Here is a 23,708-nt window from a genome sequence, read left to right on the forward strand (position 1 = left end):
TTCTTTCAAGATCTTCAACATAAATAGGTAAATAATATTTTTATTTATTTTTTTAACATTTATTCTAACTTTTCTTCACTTTAGCAACAACAAACAACAAAGTTTTTATTATTTTTTTCAAGACCTATAACATAAGTACTTAGGTAAGTAATGTTTTTGTTTATTTTTTTAACATTTTGATATTAATTATTTTAGAATTTATTACAGTTATTATGTTTTTTTTCTTCAACTTCTACAATTTTTAAGTTTTTAATGGGGTTACCCGTCGAGGATCCACTACAACAAAAAAGACCTCTGGCGACCCTTAAAAAGACTTCTGCCAACCCTTAAAAGCGTCGCCAAAAATATCACCGACCCTTATTCTTGCGTCGCCATAAGCAGGGTCGGCGCAAGTTATAACAACGCTTATTTAAGCGTCGGTAAAAGTAATTTAAGCGTCGGTAAAAGTAATTTAAGCGTCGCTAAAAACCCATTTAATTTTTAACAATTTTATTTTATTTTTTATTTTTGCTTTTTAAATTTATATTATCAATTTTCTCTATATTTTTATTTTATATTTAAAAAAAAAAAGGTAAATAATCATTAAAAATGACATTTATAGAATTATTTATTCTCAATTTAAACAATAAAAAAAGAAAGGTAAATTTTCTCCCATAGTATTATTTCACAAAATCATATTACAAATTTCAAAATAATCTATCATATTACAAATTTCAAAATAATCTATCATATTACAAATTTCATAATAATACAAATTTCATAATAATAGATTTCAGCCCAACCATCATCAATGCACCATCATCAATGCTATCATCAGTTTGTGGATTCATAATAAAATCTTTACCTGTAATGCACTTTTAAAATGCTCCAAATTTAAAAACCTTAGATGATTAGATCTTAATCATTATAAAATTTTCCAATAAAGAAATGTAGATAAAACTAAAAACAACTCTATTTTATTTTCTTTTACCTGTTTCCAATTTCTTATTCGAGCAAAATTCGACATATGCGGAGAAAGTTCATGTTCAACCTGAAGAAGAGTAATAATAGGAAAAAGAAAGTTAAGGGAAAGATTCAAATGGAATCAAATGTAACAACCAAACAAAATTGATATACATTGAAGTTAACAACAAAAATACCTTTATCATTTCAAGACACTTCAATAGATCAGCTCTTGTGAAACCCTGTTTATGTTGTTTGCCCCTAAGATAGAGATTTCAAAAAAATAAGAACTAAATGTATTTTTGTAGTAAAATAATAATTGTTCGCATATGAACCTCAAGCTGAAGCTGGGTTATTATTGTTCCACACCATTAGTGATTATTGTTCCACACCATTACTTCACTATTTTATCGCGTCCAAGATACTGTATCCATCGCCTCACCATCCACTACAAAAAAACAAATATAAACGAGAGGAAAAAAATCATTTGAATGAATAATATTATAAATGAGTGTAGTGATGGTTATGAGCGTACAACTAGATGTGAATAAATTGTTGCAAGAGCACACACGACGCACATCTCCTTGTATATTTGGCAATGGAAGTGAGTTCCTTTCCTGCAGAATCACTTACTATACTAAGTTATATTGATCATGCATATTCCTCGCAAGGAATAAAATAAGTTTTTCTTCTTCTTAAAAGTACCTTATGTGAAACTTTCATAGAATAGCATTTACCATGTTACCAGCACCAATCCTAAGAGCAACCTTGACAAGTCTTACATTCTGTTTATAGAAGTGTTAATACAATATATGGTTCATAATGAAGGAAAACATTAAAAAATTTACCTCATCTCCAAAAGCATAGACAAACATATCAATCTTGACAATCTCATTGAAACTAATCCTCAGAATCTAGAATACAAGAAGATAGACATTAATATCTAGAAGGTACTATCTATATGTAATTACTGTAATACTATATAAATCCTGGGAATGGATACATTATTAGGTCATAAAAAGGATGAACTACGTTTCTTGGGATCTAGAGACATTCACAAATGTTCTATCAAACAAAATAAGAGGGATGAACTGGAATGGCTAAAAAGAGAGACCACCACTGTAAGTTCTTACCCATAAAGCTGAAAATCAAATTGAAGTTCTTGTTCCTGTTCACAAATGATAAGTGCCTGTCACAAATTATTAATACAACAAAAACAGAATATCAATTAATCATGCTGCTATCAAGTTATTAACACAACAAAAATAGAATAATCAATTTGTTTCTTTAACACACCTCTATAAACAAAAATTAAAATATTTTTCGCAATTAAAAAGGATGCCATTGATGAACTGAAGATTTCTCTTATCTCTATAATACTTGCAGAAAACAAAAAGAAGAGAAAAAGAACAGTCAATTTTTCATCATTAAAGAAGAGAAGAAGGTTGCTGCCCTACATTCCAACTGAAGATCCCACTAGGAGATTAGAACAAATGGCCTCGCTGGCAACAACTCTTACATCAACCGGAGCTGATTACAGAAACGAGCTCACTTACATGCCCGGAATGGCTCCTAGATTCGCAAATTCTGCTGCTTTGGAGCATAGCGGAGTGCAGGTAAAATGTCTTAACAAAGATCGAGGCTTCCATAATTCAATCGATTGGATAGTAAAAATTCATATATATATTTGAAATTGTGCAGGTTCTGTCAAAATAGGATTGTGAAGCCTTAAATTTGTGCAAAAGCATGATGGAAAGAGGGGAATGCCTCCCCCTAATGGTTGTTTATGACCCAATTGAAGGGTGAGTTAATTGTAGTTTATGCCTTTTCTATAAAGAATAGAATACACATGTACAGAAAAATTGGTTTCAAGATTTTCTTCCTTGTTGTTTTGGATAGATATACTGTTGAAGTGGATAGACAGATAAAGGATCTGACTATAATATCGGAATATGTTGGAGATGTTGATTATTTGAAGAAGCGCGAAAATGATGATGGAGATAGCATAATGACATTGCTTTATGCTTCTGATCCATCAAGAAGTCTCAAGAAGTCTCGTTATCAGCTGATAACAGAAGCAACATTGCCCGTTTTATCAATGGCATCAATAATCATACACTGTAAGTAAACTGTTTTAAGATTTGATCTGATAATTCATATGTTCCGTTGTCTTACTTATGAATAAAATGCAGGGATGGGAAAAAGAAAAGGAATGTCAAATGTGTGAGGTTTGATGTTGATGGTGAATCGCGAGTTTTTAATTTTAAATTTTGAGAAAAGGATGTACTACGTTTCTGAGATATGAAGACATTCGCAAATGTTCTATCAAAGCAAAGAAGAGGAATGAACTGGAATTATTAACCTGTTATGTTTGACTTCTTCCTCAGCCATTGCCTGCAACTGGTATTTGAAAGTTGAGTAACCAAACTAGGTAGAGACGTTTGTTTACTACTGAGTTACCTTCCCCTTCCTGTTGTTCAAAACATTTGTCATCCCCTAAGTCAAATTATGAGAGGAAAACGCAGAGGAGGAGGGTTGGAAGATACCTGTGGCTTCTCAAATCTAAATTAGGTCAACTAAGAGCTTTCGAGATCATCTCCTTTCGAACAACATCCGTTGATTGCAATGACCTTGTAGAAGAGATGATTTATGTCCTTTTCGGCTCTTGCGAATCTCAGCCTTCTTTCCAGATCCGCTGCGGTAACGCAACCTGATTTGAGAGAGTTTGTTGTCGAAACTGTCTGGATCTGATGATGATGATGCATCAGCAGCAGTGGATTTAGTTTCGGCGTCGTCGGAGTCATCGGCGGAAGATCAGAAGTTGAAGGAAAACCTAGAAGGTGAGAAGTTGAGTTTATGTGGAGATTAACAGAGTTGCCATCTGGATTTGAACTTTATCACCCTCTCTCTACTTAACTTCATCTATCTCATCGTGTGGATGTCCTATTTTTAGTTTTCTTTATATTTCACACATTAAAAAGTTGACGATGAAAAATGTATTTATTTTATTTTAGATATTAAATAATTTGACTAGTTTGTAATAAAATTATAACTGATCAAATATTTAAAAATTTTATAATTTTACAATTTTTTTTAAGACTAATTAGTTAAGGATGAGAGTGAAAATAAAAACTGTTTAAATTTTTTTTTTAATATTGTAATTATTATGTATTCATATTTTTATTTATTTATTTATTAAATATTAAAAGTTAAATATATGATATACATTATTAGTCAAAACATTGGATAGTCATTAATGTTGGATATAAATAAATAAAAAATTATAAAGGTTGTCATAGGTAGATAAAAAAAATTATTTTCTGAACTTTTGCTGACGCTTAATAAGCGTGGGCAGTTATGTGTCACTAAATGCATGTTTTGTTGTAGTGATCGGGTACTCGCGATAAATCGGGGATGGGGATAAAATTAGATATACCCGTCAGGGTTGAGTAGTAAAATGAAAATCGCGTTCGGGGATGAGTACTTCACTACCCTGCGGGTAGGGTACCCGTTGCCATCCCTAATTGCGGATAATTCCTTGAATGAGTGTGTTACCTGAAGGTACCACTAATATTCCCAAATTTTGATTATCTGAAATGATTTGTCATTTTGTATAAGAAGTGTTTTGTCCCACATCAAGCTTTTTCATGTCCATGAAAAAATTGTCATGTTACTTAAGTTTCAAAAAGTGTTATTTGGTAATAAATTATTTAAGTGTTTTTGCCCAAATTGATTCAAGTTTGTTTGCCGATCTGCAAGCTTGTTTTGCAGGCAATGCATTGCCTTGTTCATACATTAGATATCCTTCAAACTCATTCCCTTATTATATTTTGTTTTAATCTTATTTTTCCATTTAACTCAATGAATACCATTAATTTTGCTTTTAATTTTCCACCAAAATTGATAAATCAATATTGTAATTCTGTTAGTAATCAAAACTGAGAATTTGTACATATTCATTAAATATTTTTTCATATATTTAACATTCTTAAATCAATATTTAAATACACTCCTCAGTTCTTACTTTCTTACTCTTCCCACCCTATTTTATTCAAATGTCTATCTAATCTTGTCATATTTATCTAATTTTCTCATTCCTTATATTGAACCTAGATATATAAATGAATAAAATTGTTAGCTAGATATTGGAACTTGTTGATTGTGTAATCAATTGTGTGTTATGTTGTTGTATTTATTTCTTTAAATTAAGTTAAAGGTTTATTTTGCCTTAATTTCAAATTAAATTTTTCCGTTGGGATTTTTTTATTAAAACAACGTTAAGTAGTTTTCTAAAAAAAAACCCATTATTTGTGTACTATAGCAACTTATTTTTTCATGATATTTAATGTTGGATAAATATGAATTTATATTTTAATATAATTAGTTTTATTCATAAATTGAGTCAATTAATATTTATAACCCCGAAAAAACCTTTGTCTCATGGAAAGTTGAGGTTTGAGACATTTCAACATCGGTTTGCGTGTTAGGAATCTTTTTAAAATAAAACATTATTTTAAAAATTTAAATAATTCCTGACAGCTTTTGAAATTATTTATGAAAATAATTAATTTGGGTTCAAGTTTAAATAATCTTTAGATTTGTCATTATCAAATTATAATTTGATTTTTGAAAATCTAAGTTTAAATTAATTAAAAATAATTAATTTAAAAGATTATTTATTTGAAATAGAGTCGCCAATTGATTTTTTTAAATTAATAAAAAAAATATACATGTACAAATGTATATTTAGCTAGAGTTTTTTTTAGTTCGTAGTTTGGTGATACTCGAAAAAAAGAGCTTTCGCGCTTCATCCTTCGTACCCGTTTTAAAAATGGTATCTACTTATAAATTTGACTTTTGAAAATCGGTTGTATAACATTTTATTTTAACCAATTATTCTTCCGGTCCTAGACATGCACAAATTTGTGTGTATTTAAATAATTGTAACAACAGTTATTTAAATGTCGATATATGTTGTTGTTGATGACTAGGGAGGAAAATACTTGAAGAATATCAGTATTCAAAGTCATTAGGATTTAAACATAAATCTCAAACATGCCTTTATCAAAATATTTTTTTGTGTAGAAATATCCTAAAAATATTATGAAATTATTTTCTAATTTTTTGGGATTTTTAGAAAATGGTTTGAGATTTCAAAATTCTAAAAATAATTTTAGAATCTTAAAAGAGGAACCAAACAGGCCTTAAGACTAAGGTTCTAGGTCATAGGTTCGTTTTAATAGTCGGGGCTAAAAAGCCTTGGTCATCAACATAAATTTGAACAAGCATAATATGAGAATCTTGAACTAATCTAAACAAAGTTTTATCTACTGTGTCAATGATAAAATCATGATCAAATAAAATTTTGTTAAAGTGTAATACCAAGCTCTAGGATCTTGTTTAAGACCATATAAAGCTTTGTCGAGTTTAAAAACATGATTAGGCAAGGAGTGATATTGAAATCTAGGAGGTTGTTCAACATACACATCCTCATTTAAAATTTCATTTAAGAATGCATTTTTTACATCAATTTGATAAACTTTAAAATTCTTAAAGGATGCATAAGGTAGGAAGATTTTAATTGCTTCAAGTCTAGCGATAGGGGCGAATGACTCCTCAAAGTCAATTTCTTTCTTCGGCCTATAGGCTTGAGCTACCAATCGGACTTTGTTTCTCACAACCAAACCATCTTCACTAAGCTTGTTTCGAAAAAACCCATCTGGTTCTAATAACCGATTGATTAGTTGGTCTTGGAGTCAGGTGCTACACTTTATTTCTTTCAAATTGATTCAACTTTTCTTGCATGACATTGATCCAATCTGGATCAAGTAGTGCTTCATCGATTTTCTTAGGCTCAATTTGAGATATAAAGGCGGAGTTTACAATTTTATGCAATAATTGGTGTCTTGTCCTAAGAGGAGCATTAGAATTACCAATTATTAATTCGGGTGGATGATTTCTGTTCTATTTGAAGTTTGGTCCTAAAGGATCAGATGTCTAGTCAGATGACCCCACGACGTTCGGACTGTTAGTCGTCTGTTGACTTATAGTTTAGTCGTCTGGTTGAGTATCAACTGGTTCAGCCGTCTGATCAGCCGTGTTGATCCTGTTAACTGGAGCTTTATCATCACTATCAGATTGGAGTGTAGTTACTTCCAACCTGTTAACAACTTCAATGATTTCATCAGAATTGCTTTCAACGAATTCATCAAAGACGAAATGATAAAATTCTTCAACAGTTAGAGTTCGATTATTATACACTCTATAAGCTTTATTAACTAAAGAATATCATAACATAATTCCAGTATCTGCCTTAACATCTCCTAAATGATTTCCATATCCTTTGCTCTCATAGTTTGCGATACCTAACTTGGCATTGTGTTTACAACTGATATATTCTAGATATAGTTGTAAACAAGGTTGGTTCTTCACCCAATGCATGAATGATCCGAATTTAAGGTTATAACTTGACTCACGATAATCAATTATCTATTCATCTAATTAATGGTACAATATAATGACAGGGACCTATGAACATTTTACGGATGTTCATCAAGAAAGATAATTGCTCTGAGTGAAAACATGTTAAAATCCCTTCTAGGTAAATGGAATCTTAAGAAAACAAATCATATATCTACATGAAAGCTTATTGAATCAGTCCAATTTAAACCACTTTATTAAGGTAAGGTAATTATGATATTGATGTCTTAATTTGTCATATATATGAAATGATTATTTGTCTTTCAAATTAAACCCACTTAAAAAAATCTCTCTATTTGAAAATTTTAATTATAGATTTTTTTGTTTCTTAGTGATAATATAGAACCTATGATATACTAAATCAAACATAAAGACCATTTCATAGAACTCAAAGTATTATCAATATGCTTGAAAATAGTTTCATAAATTAGTTGTGTCGTTGATAAAAGCACATATTGATTGCTTCTAAATTCTAATTGTTGTAAATGAGCAGAGAAAGATGAATTCCACTTAAAATCTTGTTACAGAAACGATATGGGCAAATTTTGCTTCTTCTCTCTCAAGTCCCAATTGCTTATCATCAACTCCCCTTTCCCTCTTTGATTATCGTTTGTTAGTACTTCTAATTAACAATATCTTATCTTTATGTTCTGTTGGTGATGAATGTTGATTGGATTCAAATCTACTATAGTAAACGACAACCATCTATCCATGTTTGTGTATATACATACTCGTTGTAATGTTTGAAAGTTGAAAATTGAAGATTGAAGATGGTTATGATAATATGTGTGTTTATAGGTTGCATTTCTTGTTTGGGAAAAACCTAGAGAGAGTTACTAGGATAGTGGATCTAGGAGGCGTTAAGAAGATATGTGGCGAACCTAGTGGGAGATTAATTTTCAGGTTACTAGGATAAAATATTTTGGCTGAATACATTATATCATTATACAATTCAATAAACATTCATTGTATAAATACATTGATTGGCATACTACATATGTTACTTAAAATGTTAAGCTACTTTTTAGGCTCGTTTATTGTAGTTCTATTTTCATCACATATTTTGTGTTCTTTGTATATTTTATACTTCACAAGAAATCTGATTTCAACATGCTATAGGTTTCGACACATTTCAACAGCGTGTTAAATGTATAAACTCTTCAAGCCAATAAAGTGGTTGTTATTGTGATTTCTTTGTAATGAATTCTTCAGGTGGCATTGCAATCTCTCGACCAAATTCCCACTGATGAACATTGCTTTCGTTCCACCTTATGTTAATGGGCACACCTTCTTATCCTTCCAGCCTTTGACGCATCCATTGGCCCATTTGTCACAAGAAAGAGCAGACAACAAATAGACAACAAATAGAGATCAATGCATTACATTGTGCTCTGAAATATTTTGGCATGTTTTACAATATTTTGGGAACTTTTACTACTTAATGGATTTCATTTGTAAATTTGTAATGAACTATGTTAGTTTACAATAAATTTATCATATAATTATTTATTTTGGTTATATATATATATTAAATAAATAATCATTTAAAAAAGATTTAATTGAATTAATAATATTAGTTTTTGAAATAATACGTAGAATGTTGCAAATTTAATACAAAATTTGAAAATATATTATATACAATTATGTAAATCATGTATTGTAAAGAGTATTACATTTCGTAATTTAATAAGGTATTGTAGTTTATGTTGAATGTATTTTTAATGTAGATAGTATAAATATGGTTACATAAAAATGTACAAATTTTACTACTTGATGTATTTCATTTGCAAATTTATAATGAACTATGTTAGTTTATAATAAATTTATCATATAATTGTTTGTTTTGGTTATTATATATATATATATATATATATATATATATATATATATATATATATATATATATATATATATATATATATATATATTAAATAGGGAATCATTTTAAAAAAAGATTAATTGAATTAGTAATATTAGTTTTTAAAATAATGCCCAGAATGTTATAAATTTAATATAATTTGAAAATATATTATGTATAATTATGCAAATCGTGTATTTAAAATAATGCAAATAAAGTTGTAAAAATTATTGTTAATATTATTGTAAAATTATGCATAAGGTAATTGCAGTAATTGTAGACATAGCTGTAGAATTAAGCGTTGAATATAATGCAGTATTATCAATAAAATAATTTATCTATAACATTGCGAAAAAATGATAATGATGTAATACACGAAAATATATTGAATATTTTAAATAAAATTTCAAATCAAATATTGCAAATAAAACATCAAGATATATTTACAAATAAAAAAAATATAGGTATTGTAAAGAGTATTACATTATGTAATTTAATAAAGTATTTCAGTTTATGTTGAATATATTTTTAATGTAAATAGTGTAGATATGGTTGCATAAAAATGTGTAAATTTTATTGTTTCATTTTCATATATTTGTTATATTGATTATTGCAAAACATATTATAATTCATAATTTTATAGGTTATTGCATTTTATGTTGAATATATTTTTATTGTTAAATAAATTCATTTTATTAGAATTTCTATTACAAAATATTAGATTTATTAATAAAACATATATTACAAAATCTATGACAATCATATATTAATCATGGTTAATTACAATTTCAGAAAAAATAAATTTTTTACTTTACATCTATAAATTTTTTGTTGAAACAGTTAGTGTAAACACTAATTCAAATTTACAACCAGGTATTTACAATTTTTAACGGTACTGGCAAATGTAGTTGCGAAGTTCAAACTAATGTTAAAACAGTTGCTAAAGACCATTTTTAATGTAAAGATAATTGCGAAACACTGGTTGCAAATCAATTATTTTTAGATTCCCATACAATCTATTAGGGACATTATTAATAAATAATTTTCATTTAATTATTAATTTATATGATGAAATTAATTTTTATATATAATATAATATATTAAAAATTTATATTTTTAGTTAAAAATAAAATTTAAAACTTTATAAAATATAAAAACAAAATTAAATAAATATATTAATAATATTATATATTTATTTTAATTTAATTGATTAGTATTCAGATATCCATCATTCGATAAAACAGAAATATTTAATAAGATGATAACAAATGGAAGAGCCTAGTTTTTCCTCTTCACTTGAAACGTCTCTTCCATTTCCCATTCCTAAGAAAGAATAAAAAACCCTTTCCAATTCCACAAACCCTGTTTCTCTAGCATATTTAAAGTACACCAATGGTAACCAAATTTAGGGGTGGGTCGGTACGGTATATCTTAATATTTTATTCATACCTTATACCTTACCTAAAATTTCGGTATGCAAAAAATGCATACATTTACCTTACCTTGATTTCGGTATACCTTGTTTCGATATACCTTAATTTCGATATACAAAAAATTCATACATTTACTTTACCTTAATTTTGGTATACCTTATTTTCGGTACGGTATCGGTATTATACCTTTGATACCTAAAAAATATATTAATTTAAAAAAAATCAATCCCATCGGTAAGGTAGAGATTATATATATTGAATAATATTTCAATATAATTATATTTTGATATTATTCAAAAAAAATATATTTCTATAATTAAATTAATTTCAAATCTATTTAATTATTTCTTTATAAGTAATATATATATATATATATATATATATATATATATATATTAACTTATAAATAATATTTCGGTATTTCGGTATATCTCGATATACCAAAATTTTAAAAATCCCATACCTTTACCGTACCAATAATTACGGTATCGGTATCATACCTTAACTTTTTTTCGGTATATCTTAAAAGTCGATATTTTCGATATATTACGGTACGGTATTTTCAATATACCTTTAATATCGGTAATTTTCCTCACCCTAGCTAGATTCACGAACATTTATTCTATCTACAATGGTGGAAAATGGGTCCTCCAGCGTTTCAGCGTTTCCGATATCCTTAAACCCCTCGTTCAAATTGTTGACTCTCTCTCTCTCTCTCTTAGGGTGAGCAAACGGGTAAACTCAACCCGTATTATCTAACCCATATTCAGCTCAAATTAAATTTACCCAACCCGTAACCGAACCCATATTATTTACTAATATGGCTTGGGTATGGGTTGGATAACCCAAATTATTTTTTTTTATTTTTTCATTTAACATGTATTTGACTCATTTAACACATTTTTATCTGTTCAACACGTTTTTGACATGTTTAACACGTTTTCACATTTTCACATTTTTGGCACGTTTTGAAACGTTTTTCACGTTTTTGACACGTTTAACACGTTTTCCACATTTTTACACGTTTAATACGTTTTTCACACGTTTAACACGTTTTTGACACGTTTAATACGTTCTTAAGACGTTGAACACATTTTTGGCACGTTTAACACATTTTTGACACGTTGAACACATTTTTCTTGTTTTTGGCATGTTTAACACGTTTAACACGTTTTTAACACGTTTGACACGTCTTTTACGACTATGACACAATTAACACATTTTGACATATTTTTGGCACGTTTAACACGTTTTTCACATTTTTGACACGTTTAGTACGTTCTTCACACGTTTAACACGTTTTCACACGTTGAATGCATTTTGACACATTTAACACGTTTTTGGCACGTTTAACACATTTTTGACACATTGAACACGTTTTTCATATTTTTGGCATGTTTAACACGTTTTTGGCACGTTTAACACATTTTTGACACGTTGAACATGTTTTTCATGTTTTTGGCATGTTTAACACGTTTAACACGTTTTTGACACGTTTAACATGTTTTTCATGATTATGACAAATTTAACACATTTTGATGCATTTTTTTACGTCTTTGGCACATTTAACACGTTTTGACACATTTAACATGTTTTTACGTTTTTCACGTTCTTGACACGCTTAACAAGATTTTAACATGCTTAACACATTTTCACACATTTTTCACGTTTTGGCACGTTTTGACACGTTTTTGACACTTTTAACATGTTTCTCATATTTTGACACGTTTAATATGTTTTCACACATTTAACGTGCCAAAACGTGAAAAAATGAACGTGTTAAAACGTGAAAACGTGTTAAACATGCATAAAATGTATTAAACATGCCAAAAACGTGTTAAAACTTATTAAAGCGTGTTAATGTGCAAAAAGCAGGTTAAACATGTCAAAATATGTTAATTATGTAAAAATGTGTTAATGTGTGAAAAACGTGTCAAATATGTCAAAAATGTGTTAAAATGCCAAAGACGTGAAAAACATGTTAAACATGTAAAAAAACGTGTTAAACGTGTGAAAAACGTGTTAAACATATAAAAATGTGTTAAACGTGTTAAAATGTCAAAAACGTGTTAAACGTGCCAAAAATATGAAAACCGTGTTAAACTTATAAAAACATGTTAACGTGTTAAACATGCCAAAAACGTGTTAAACATGCCAAAAACGTGTTAAACTTGTCAAAAACGTGTTAAGCGTTTTAAAACGTGAAAAACGTGACAAAAACATGAAAATCGTGTTAAACATGTCAAAAACGTGTTAAATGTGCCAAAAACGTGAAAACGTGTTCAACATATGAAAAACGTGTTATAAGTGTGAAAACGTGTTAAAAATATTAAAAACGTGTTAAAAACGTGTTAAAAACGTGTTAAACGTGTTCAAAACGTGTTAAACATGTTAAAAACGTGTTCGATTTAAAGTTGGAAGATTATTAGTTTATATTTGATTAATAATAGAGAATTAAATTAAATTTATATAATTTGGATAACCCTAACCCAACCCAAATTAAACTCAACCCAACCCAAATTAATATTTTGGGTTTGGGTGAACCCAAATTATGCTCACCCCTACTCTCTCCTCAAATCAAAAGCTTCTCTTCAATCTTCGAGAACTCAACCCTTGTGTCCGAATTGAACAAGTTGCGCGCTGTTATTGCTTGTTTGGAAATAGAAAGTTATTTTGTTGGGACTCGGTCGAGTGAACAGGGAGATTTGGAAGAGGAGAAGAAGACAGTTGATCGGAAAAGAGGAATTGAAACGAGATTTTGATGATCAAATAGAGGTGACCAATGGGTAGAAATTGAAGCTATCTAACAAGAAAAAGTTGGTTGAAGAGATGGTAGTAAAGTTTGACAAGTTTAAGGCTGAGAATAATCATTTATTGGAGACTAAAATGGAGGAGAAACAAGTCCACATTGATCACTTGTTGAAGAAAAATAATTATCATAAACTTTGCATGAAAGGCTAAGATTTATAAACTATGATTTTATTTAACTAGAAACAACAAACATACAGTTTCATTGGTAATTTTTTTTAATCAAATTTATGAATGGAAATAGTAACAATTTAATAAATGATTAAATAATTAGTATTGTAATCGTTAAGATGATAGATGAAAATAATTTGATTTTGGTGGAAAAAATAAATAATTTCACTTTTATATATCTTTTACTTTGTTCTGTAACGTCATTCTTTCTTCATCTATCCTTCCATTTTTTTAGATTCACAAATGATGAGAGAGAGATTTTAAAACTTCTGTCTGATAAAATTAACTTAATAGATTCATTTAATTATAAACTTAACCAAAGTTAAATGTATATTGTATAAATTATACAAAATATCTTTTATTTTTTATTTTTTATTTTTTTATTTAATAAAAACTAAAAAGTATTTAAAAAATAAAGAATGTGTATATAATTAATTATCAAACTTCATCTAGATGTTAAAATGGGTTTTTTCTCTTTTAATTCTACATCAATAAATATTTGTATTTATAATTATTTTATAATTTATATAATTATATATTAAATATATATAATAATATATTTAAAATTAATTCTTGATATATTTAAATAAAAATAAATTAATCTGATTTAATTATTTATTTTCATTTTATATTAATATATATTTCTCCCTCCATATTTTTTAAATAATTTTTTATTTTGATTAAAATATTTTTTTATATATTTATTAGATACAATATTATTTTAATTTTTTTTCTTAATTTAATATTTTTAAATCTTATATTTTTTCTAATTTATATATACATAAAAAAAACTTTTTTTTATTAATTATTTTATAATTTATAATTATATATTAAAATTAAAAAATATTTTCACCTCAATCTCTAATTAAAAATTTTAATTAATTTATTAAAAAATAATAATTTGTATATCTTCTCTTTCCATCTTTATTATTTATATAATTTATTTATTTTATTTTTTATTTGTTTATTCATTAACAAATATTAAATATATATATATATATATATAATTATAAATTTAATTCAACAATCACATTTATTAAATGTAATTAAATGAAATTAGGAGTGTGAGATGTTGTCGATATTGAGAATATGTGGTTGAGTTTAGGGTTATATTAATATATCATATATTGAGAATAATGATTTGGGGCCGAGGGTGGGGCTTAGATCATAAAGCGAATCTATGTGGCATTGCCACGCTGGATTTTTTGAATTAAAAAAAAAATTAAAAAAATTAAATAGCTTTAATCTGTGACTCTTCGCCTGCCCTTCTCTCTTATTACTCTCTCTTCTCGCTCCCTGTTGTGTAAACCCTAGTCGAGCCGTCAGTCTAAGCATTGATTCTCTCTCATTATTATCTCTTTTCGCTCCCTCATGTGTAAACCCTAGTCGAGCCGTGATGCATTTTCTGTCTCGCCGTGGAAGCGCTCAACCATTTCCATCAATCTCTTCTTGCCGCCACTTGTTATCCGTCTCGATGTGGAAGCCCCTCGCCTCCTCTTATATTCTCGCCGTACGTATTCTCCAATATCCAATCGCTTCTTGCTATCTATTCTCTAAGATCAATGGATTCTGCTACCGATATCAACATCCCATCTACCGTCCCCCTAATTCCGACATTGTAACGACTCCGAATGCACGAAAGAGGAAGACCATCCCGAAGACACGAAAGAGGAAGACCAACGATGTTGACAACCAAGATTTTAGAAGGTAAGTTATCTTTTGCGTGTTATATTTCGTAATAACTAGTTATATTGAGCGTAAAATATAGTTATATGAAGCGTACTAAGTAGTTATATGAAGCGTAATTAGTAGTTATATGAAGCGTTATAAGTGGTTGTATGGAGTATAATATGTAGTTATATGGAGCATAATAGGTAGATATATGGATCGTAATAAATAGTTATATGGAGCGTTCACCTTTGTCATTTTTTCAGTTCGAAATTGTCAAAAAAAAGAAGATTGCCGAAAACAACGATTCCAAACATCCGCACTTCTCCTCAAGGCAGCCACGTAGGATTCGCTGTATGGTCGGAGGCCCATCATCGGCATCCCTATCACGGCCCCATATATTGATATGTGAAAGGTTATGATTAGAGTATAGCTCATTGATTTGATTTATATGCTTTAGAATGGTATCAAAAGAATAGTAGTTGAGGTCGATCGACATGACATTGTGTCGTAATATAATCATGCAATTAAAATTGTGCAATGGTCTTTGAATAAATCTTGAAAAATTTAAAATTTAAAATAAATAATATATTATGAATTTGGGATAAAAATGTGTGTCTAGATTATAAATTGTGTTTAACTTAATTTTTTTCTTTATTTATAAAATTTAGTTTTATTATTTTTTTAAATTTAAATATATTCATTATCATTAAAAAAGATTAGAAAGAGAAAGAGAAAATAAAAAATAAAACTAATTATATTGGGATGTAAATTTTAATATTTATTTAGATGAAAAATTAAACTAAAAAACTGTTTCAAGTAATTAATTTTTTTTATTAGGTTTAATTTAATTTTTTTGACATATTAAGATAACTTAAGTAACAAAATTAATTTATAAAAAACTTCTAACTAGAACATCTTAATCTTAAGTTAAAGTGATGTCATAACTATGTATGACTATTAATTTACGTTTTGTTTAGTTTCATACATCGTTCAATTGCAAATTTGAAAACAATTTATTTTTTACAACTATTTTAATATATGAAACTTATTCAATTTCAACAATATTCTTATTAGAAAACTAACATATTTCTTTTAATGGGAAATATCTTATATTTGTTAAAGAAATAAATAATTTATTAATACAAAAAATCTTATATTTGTTAAAAAATAATTAATTTATTAATAGTAAATAACTTTCATACTTTGTTCAATACAAATTTGGAACTATTTATTTTTTATAATTTTTTTGATATAACAAGCTTGGTTAAATTGCAACTAATATTCCTCTAAGAAAATAACCTATTTCTCTTATTGGGACATATCTTATTACTTATATATATATTAAAGAAATAAACAATTTATTAATAGAGAATAACATATATATATATATATATATATATATATATATATTTATTAAAGAAATAATTAATTTATTAATAAAATAACTTATATTTATTAAAGAAATGATTAATTTAAACTAAATAAAAAAATATGATGGATTATCCATTTGGAAACAATAATCTAGCTACTATATAAAGAATTAAATAACATTATCACCATATTGAAATTTTTTCTTAAATTAATTTTTCTTCTTCTTAAATATAAATATAAATATATATATATATATATATATATATATATATATATATATATATATATATATATATATATATATATATATATATATATATATCCAGTTTTAACTGTTAAAAGAAATCAATGATTATAGTTAATATTATGTTAATATGAATAACGTTTAATGAAAAAACTCGAGATTTTAACACAAAATATTACTACAGTGCATTTTTTTCTCAACTCTTAATTTTTAAGTTTTTTTTCAAATGAACTCAATAGGTTATTAATTAATTTATTCTTTTTTTTCCAAAGAAAATAATTTATTCTTCTTAATAATATTTTTATTCTTATGAGTTATTTGAAATTATTTGTAAATAATTTATTATATAATCAATCATTATTATTTATAATAAGATTTTTAAAATCACCCATTAAAATAATAAGATATTAATCCAAAAAAAAGATTTTGATAATTTTATTTAATAATATATAATAAAAATCATTAAATTTTAAATTAAAAATAATAAAAAAATGTTCAAATAAGGCCTAAATTTATCATGTTTGACTTCTTTTTTGAAAAGAAAATCATCATATGTAACTTTCTTTATTTTTATCTAAATAGATAATTACATATTAATTTTTTTGAAAAGAAAAGATTATATATATATATTTTAAATAACAAGTAACAAATTGACTGAAAATCTAAACATTTTCAAAAATAGAAAATAACTCAAGGTAATTCTATTATATTATTACTTTCAAAGATATCTAACTATATTAGCTTACAAATTTGTTTCTTGCTCAATTATGGTTCTTGTATACTATTTTTACCTAAGAGATAAATTCAAATTTATTTTTATATATGTATAAGGTTTTCTAATTTGTATTAAAAGTCGATTCTATTGAGGAACACAATTACATTACAACATCTTGAACCCTGCTACTTGTTATGCTCTAATGTAAGAAAACTTTCATTGTCTAGTGTAAAACATTTAGTAGTTTAAACAAACATAATTATTGATTATTGAGTAATTTTACAGGGGATGAATACTGTTATGAGACCTCAGCCTGATTCAACATTTACAGTTTATCATCTACACAACAAAAACATAATATTGTCTGGAATACAAGAAAGGCATATCTATGTTTACAATGTTAGGATGGACGCGGTAATGAAATAGTGGCGAATTTTCGTGTTTGACATTTTTTTAAATAAAAAGATTAAAAATGGTTGATATATATCATGATGTGTTGTTATTGTGGATAGGTACAAATGACAAGTAATTTGACTTAATGTTTGTTTTGTTTCTTAATTAAAAAAATGCATTTGTAGTTAATTATAAATATTATGATATTGGCAGTTTTGTTTCTGGAGTTTAGATACTTGGGATAAGAATAATTCCCTCATTTTACAACTCCCGGTTGGTGAGGAGGCTCCTCAAATTGGGGAAAAGAGTGTCGAGTTCCACACTGACAAAATCCACATTCGCATGTCATATGATATGCATCTCGCAATATTTGACATCTTAATGATGACTCGTTTACCTCAGGTATTTAAAAACAAAATAAATAAATAATTTATGAAAGATTAATTATAAGCTTTTCTTATATGATTTGTTGTGTTTAGTGGTTTCCCATAGGGATTCTCCCGTCGCCGATATCGGGTGAGGTCAAGTACTCGTCGGATTGCATGATGATTTACACATCCTTTCGAGGTGGGAACATTGGAATATTCGACTCCAACTTAAGAATAATATGTCGTATTGCACCCAATGTTTACCTGCACAAGACTCTATTGGAATGGTAAACTTTTTAATTTTTTCATATAACAATAATAACTAGACATTATTACTTGTGATAAGAATATTTTATTAATTCTTAATTTGTAACTATGTAGAGATGAACATGAATCAATTGTAATGACCGTTAATTGCCATCAATTTGCGATTGGACTGAGTGATGGCTCGATCAAAATCATAGAGCCTAAACCAACGAGAAAACATGGGAGGAGTATCTTACAGATGATTCGAACCGTATAGCTTCAATCAAGATCATGCATTTTCAATCAATAATTTAAACAAAGCTTTTGTTTCTCATTTTATTATCTTTGGTTATCACATTTTTTCAAATTTTTGGTATTTATTTACCTTAATTTGGAGAAATTAATTTGCTTGCATGTTCAAAACATTGGATTTTGGTATTGTTGAATTTGATTATTGAAAATTTCAATTTTTGGTATTTATTTACTTTAATTTGGGGAATTAATTTGCATGTTCAAATCATTATAGTTTTCTTAGTTGTTTATGTACTTTGATCATTTCCAAATGTTATGCAAGTTAGTTGGGTCATTTTGGTCACAACTATTTTTGGAGATAAATCATTGGCATCACCCATTGTTGTATTTAAACAGTTAGAATCCTTGTTACGGCCCACATTGAAAGGACAAAAGAGTCATATTTTAAAAAATAAATTAAAATATTTGACTATTTTGTCTCTCACTAAATCCCGTAACAAGGATTCTAATTGGTATTGAAGGATCCAAAGCCTTCCATTCCACATAGAAGAGTTAAAAATGCCTTCTTGTGAAAATATTTTTTTCTTTAGATTTTTCATTTAAATGCTTATTAAATTCACATTTAAAAGCTTATTTTAGTCTTACAAAAATTCAAAAATATAATGTTATAGCTTACATGTTTAAAGTATTTTGGGAGTTTTACCATGTTAGAAAATCTTTAAACGAGATGGAGCTTGGGTATTTATATTCGATTGAAATTTTGTTTTTTTTAGAATTATTTATTCTTGGGATTAACCTTCCATTTTTTCCTTTGATTGAATTCTAGATGGTTATCAATCAATTTCAAAAAGAAAACCAATAGGAAAAAAAACTTAGCAAAAATAAGCTGTGACATAAATATTTTTTAAATTTGAATTTTGAACACATTTTTTATATGTCCAATTTGGGTATGTGTTGCTCTTGTGTGTTGGATAGGTCATAAGACTTGTGCGTTTTCATCCTTTCTTTTTTTATATTTTTCATAGAACTCTGTTAGGAATTTGTTTTTTAATAACTTTTTCGTTTAAACTCCAATTGAAACCCTTCTTAAATCATTCCGTATTTATTAATTAAATGATCAAATTCAATTAAATAAATGAAATATTTATAAAATGAAAATAACAATTGAATTCATATAATGGTCTACACCCTCCATTTAAATATTTATAATTTCTCTTAAATTGTATCTTTTGAGGATTCAAACTATGATTTTAATGGTTGTAAAAGTAATGTTATCCAAAAGTACCCACTATAGTGGCTCAGAAGTTGACTTAAGAAACAAAAATATCATGGATTCAATTCACACACTAGAAGCGCTTTAAATGATAGCGATAGCATATATGTGGGATGTCATACTAGTTTGATCTATGCATTAATTTTAAATTGTTTAATTGAGTTTCAATCATTCTAATTAGTTAGAATAGATTGTAAAAATCTTTAGTATCTATTAGTTTACTATATAACGATTTGGATCTTGGTGTGAAATAAATGGGTATAACCCATATCAGTTCGTGTGGGTCAACCGTTGATCGATTTAAATAAAAAATTGAATACGACATTTTGTATTCTTATTATCATTTCTCTCCTTAACTATATTTTGTTAGTAGTGTATTTAATTATTAATGAATGAAATTCTTTTTCTTAAATTAATTTTTTTTATTTAAATAATAAATATAAATAAATAAAATTAAGAATTCAAAATTTATTTACAATTGATAAATTATCTTCCAATTAATTATTGAAATATAATGTTATTACAAAGAAGTTTTTAGTGATGGAACATAAAAGAAAAACGATAGCGAAAATTAAAATTATAGGCAGTAGCAAAACACTGAATTTGTGGGTTCATTAGCATTACGAGTGATGTTGGTGGTGAATAGGGGTGAGCAAATTAGTTAACCCAATTCATATTACTTATCTCATATTCAACCCAAATTAAATTTATCCAACCCATAATATGGATTGAACTATGGGTTGGATAAATTTAATTTGGGTTGAATATGAGATAAGTAATATGAATTGGGTTAACTAATTTGCTCACCCCTATTCACCACCAACATCACTCGTAATGCTAATGAACCCACAAATTCAGTGTTTAATGTTTAACTCAAAATTGACATTGTGTCATGATTGTCCACATCACTTGACGAATTGCATTGGTATTGACCACATCAGAGTTAAGGCATCTGAAGTTATGGCCAAAGACTTTGAGAAAATTGCCCATATGATCCCGAATAATGATTCTGAAACGCTTTGGATCTATTTTCAAGAAAACATGCATTATAGTTGATCTTTATTCGTCCAATGTTCGACGATGTTCAACACATAACAACTCTTGAGAAAGTCTCAGTTTAATAAATACCATCATTATTCTTGTAATTCAAATAGTCTCAAACATCACTTAGACCAAGTTGATACATTGAAGTTAAGAATTTTGATTTATCAAACAAAGAATGATTTATGTTTCTTTCATTGATTTCAACATAAAATGGTATTGTTAAAAAAACATTTGAGATAATGACAGTTTCTATTAAAAAGTCTCAAGTAAACCATGTGTCAAATTTATTAATGAAATATTCAGAATGAGATAAACTAGATAGTGAATGTAACAAGATTTTCTTGGCGTAGTAACAATGAGTGTTCAACCGTTTCTATATTGAAAGAAAACCTAGGACATATAGGGGATGACGAGATTTGTCGTCGAAAACTATTTTCAAGAGTTGGGGGAGCATTATGAAAAGCTTTCCAAAGAAACATTATGTTAGGTATTTTGTTTTTAAATAACAAAATATATGTATAAATACAATGTTACAAAGAACAAAAATCAACTAAAATCTACAAAGAACAAAATCACCGATGTTAAATGTTTATTCGAGTAATGTGTTTAGAATATTTTTCTTAAGACAGTTTCATCGTCTCTATCTTGTGTTGGAGTTTATTAGATGAATGTCTCCTAAGGTACAACGAAATTAGTTGTGATTTAACACTAGAATCACTACGCATTAAATTTTGACAAACGTACATAAATTATCACCGAGATCACAATATATTATCTAAAAAATCATCTCTTGTAACTCTAGAGAGATAGATGATATGGTGTAAGATGATGGGATAGAGAGAAGATGGTTTTATATTGTTGACAAGATAAATCATTAAATAAAACCATCAATCATCCAACAATTAACATTGTTTGCCTCTTTATTTACTTTTACATTTTATTCAAAATAATTAAAGCAATTACAATTACATTTACATAGTTTTTTAATTTATTAATAATAATATTAAATTATCGTAATAATTGAGAATAATAATAATAAACTCATATAATTTACCTTATAAATTAACAACATTTATTAGTTAGGCGTTTAATTGAAATAAATACATGGCTCAAATCAATAACATTACTAGTGAAACAAAAGTATTTTTAACAAAGTTACAAAATGGTCCTTATACTTGTAAAAGTATGACTCTCAAGTCATTCACTTAAATTAGATATTCAAAATTAAACATTTAAAGTGACAACTTTATTTATATATATATATATATATATATATATATATATATATATATATATATATATATATATATATATATATATATATATATATATATATATATATATATATATATATATATATAACAGTAAAAACGTAACACAAAATATCTATATAGAGAAAAAATTAATTTAAAAGTATATATTTATATAAATAGTTCATTTATATATATTAACTATATATTAAAACTTATCTAGATATAACTCACTAATTTAATTTAAATCACTAATTTAGTTTAAATGGTAATAGTGGTTTTTAATATTTTTTAATGTTAAATAAAATAATATAGGTAAAATACAGATTTGTTTAAATTTAATTAATTTGTAAGATACTATATTTTTTTATTACAAATTAAAAATATTATAAATTTATTTTTGATAAAACTAAAAACTAAATAATGCAAATGATCAAAATACAAAACCCATCAAATAAATTATAAAAATGGAAAATAAGTAATTCATACTTTATAAATGGGTGCCGATTCGTCCCTTTAATTCGAATAAACACTAAATACATAGATTTCTTTATTTCTCAAATTCAAACTCTCACATATATCATTATTATTGACATTCGAACCAACATTCATTCATACATCTAATTTAAATATACATATTTCATCATATTTTATCCTTTAAAATTTCATAATTAATATCACCATTCATTTTAACATTTATAATACACTTTTTAAATTTTGCACCAAATGAAACTTGAACATTGGTCTCAAATTTAAAATGTTAATCATTTAACTATTAAACAAATTTTGATGGTTGAATTCAATTTATAAATATATATTTAATTATTGTTAATAAATAACAAATAAAAAATAGAATGAATAAAAAAATGAATTATATAAATAATAGATATATAGAAAATATATAAAAATTAATTTTATTAAATAAATTCTAGATTTAATTATTTATATTTTATATATTTAAATTATTATTATTTTATAATAATACAATAAATGTTATCATCAATTAATATTTTTATAAATATTACTGCATACTAATTAATTTAAAATATTTTAAAAATTATAATACAATAACTTAACAAAAATATAACAATTATCTTATTTTATAATTTATTGATATGTTAATGAATATATAATTGATAAAATCTCTCCAATGACATGACATAATTGACCATCACCTACTCTTACATTG

At 26.6% G+C, this 23,708-nt stretch overlaps 1 pseudogene; it reads left to right on the forward strand.

The window, feature by feature from the left end:
- The first annotated feature begins 1,937 nt into the window (after positions 1–1,937).
- On the forward strand, positions 1,938–18,745 carry LOC124943570 (annotated as a pseudogene).
- The last annotated feature ends 4,963 nt before the right edge of the window (positions 18,746–23,708 follow it).

The sequence above is a fragment of the Impatiens glandulifera genome, chromosome 6, assembly GCF_907164915.1.
Source record: "Impatiens glandulifera chromosome 6, dImpGla2.1, whole genome shotgun sequence".
In the NCBI taxonomy this organism is placed as follows: domain Eukaryota; kingdom Viridiplantae; phylum Streptophyta; class Magnoliopsida; order Ericales; family Balsaminaceae; genus Impatiens; species Impatiens glandulifera.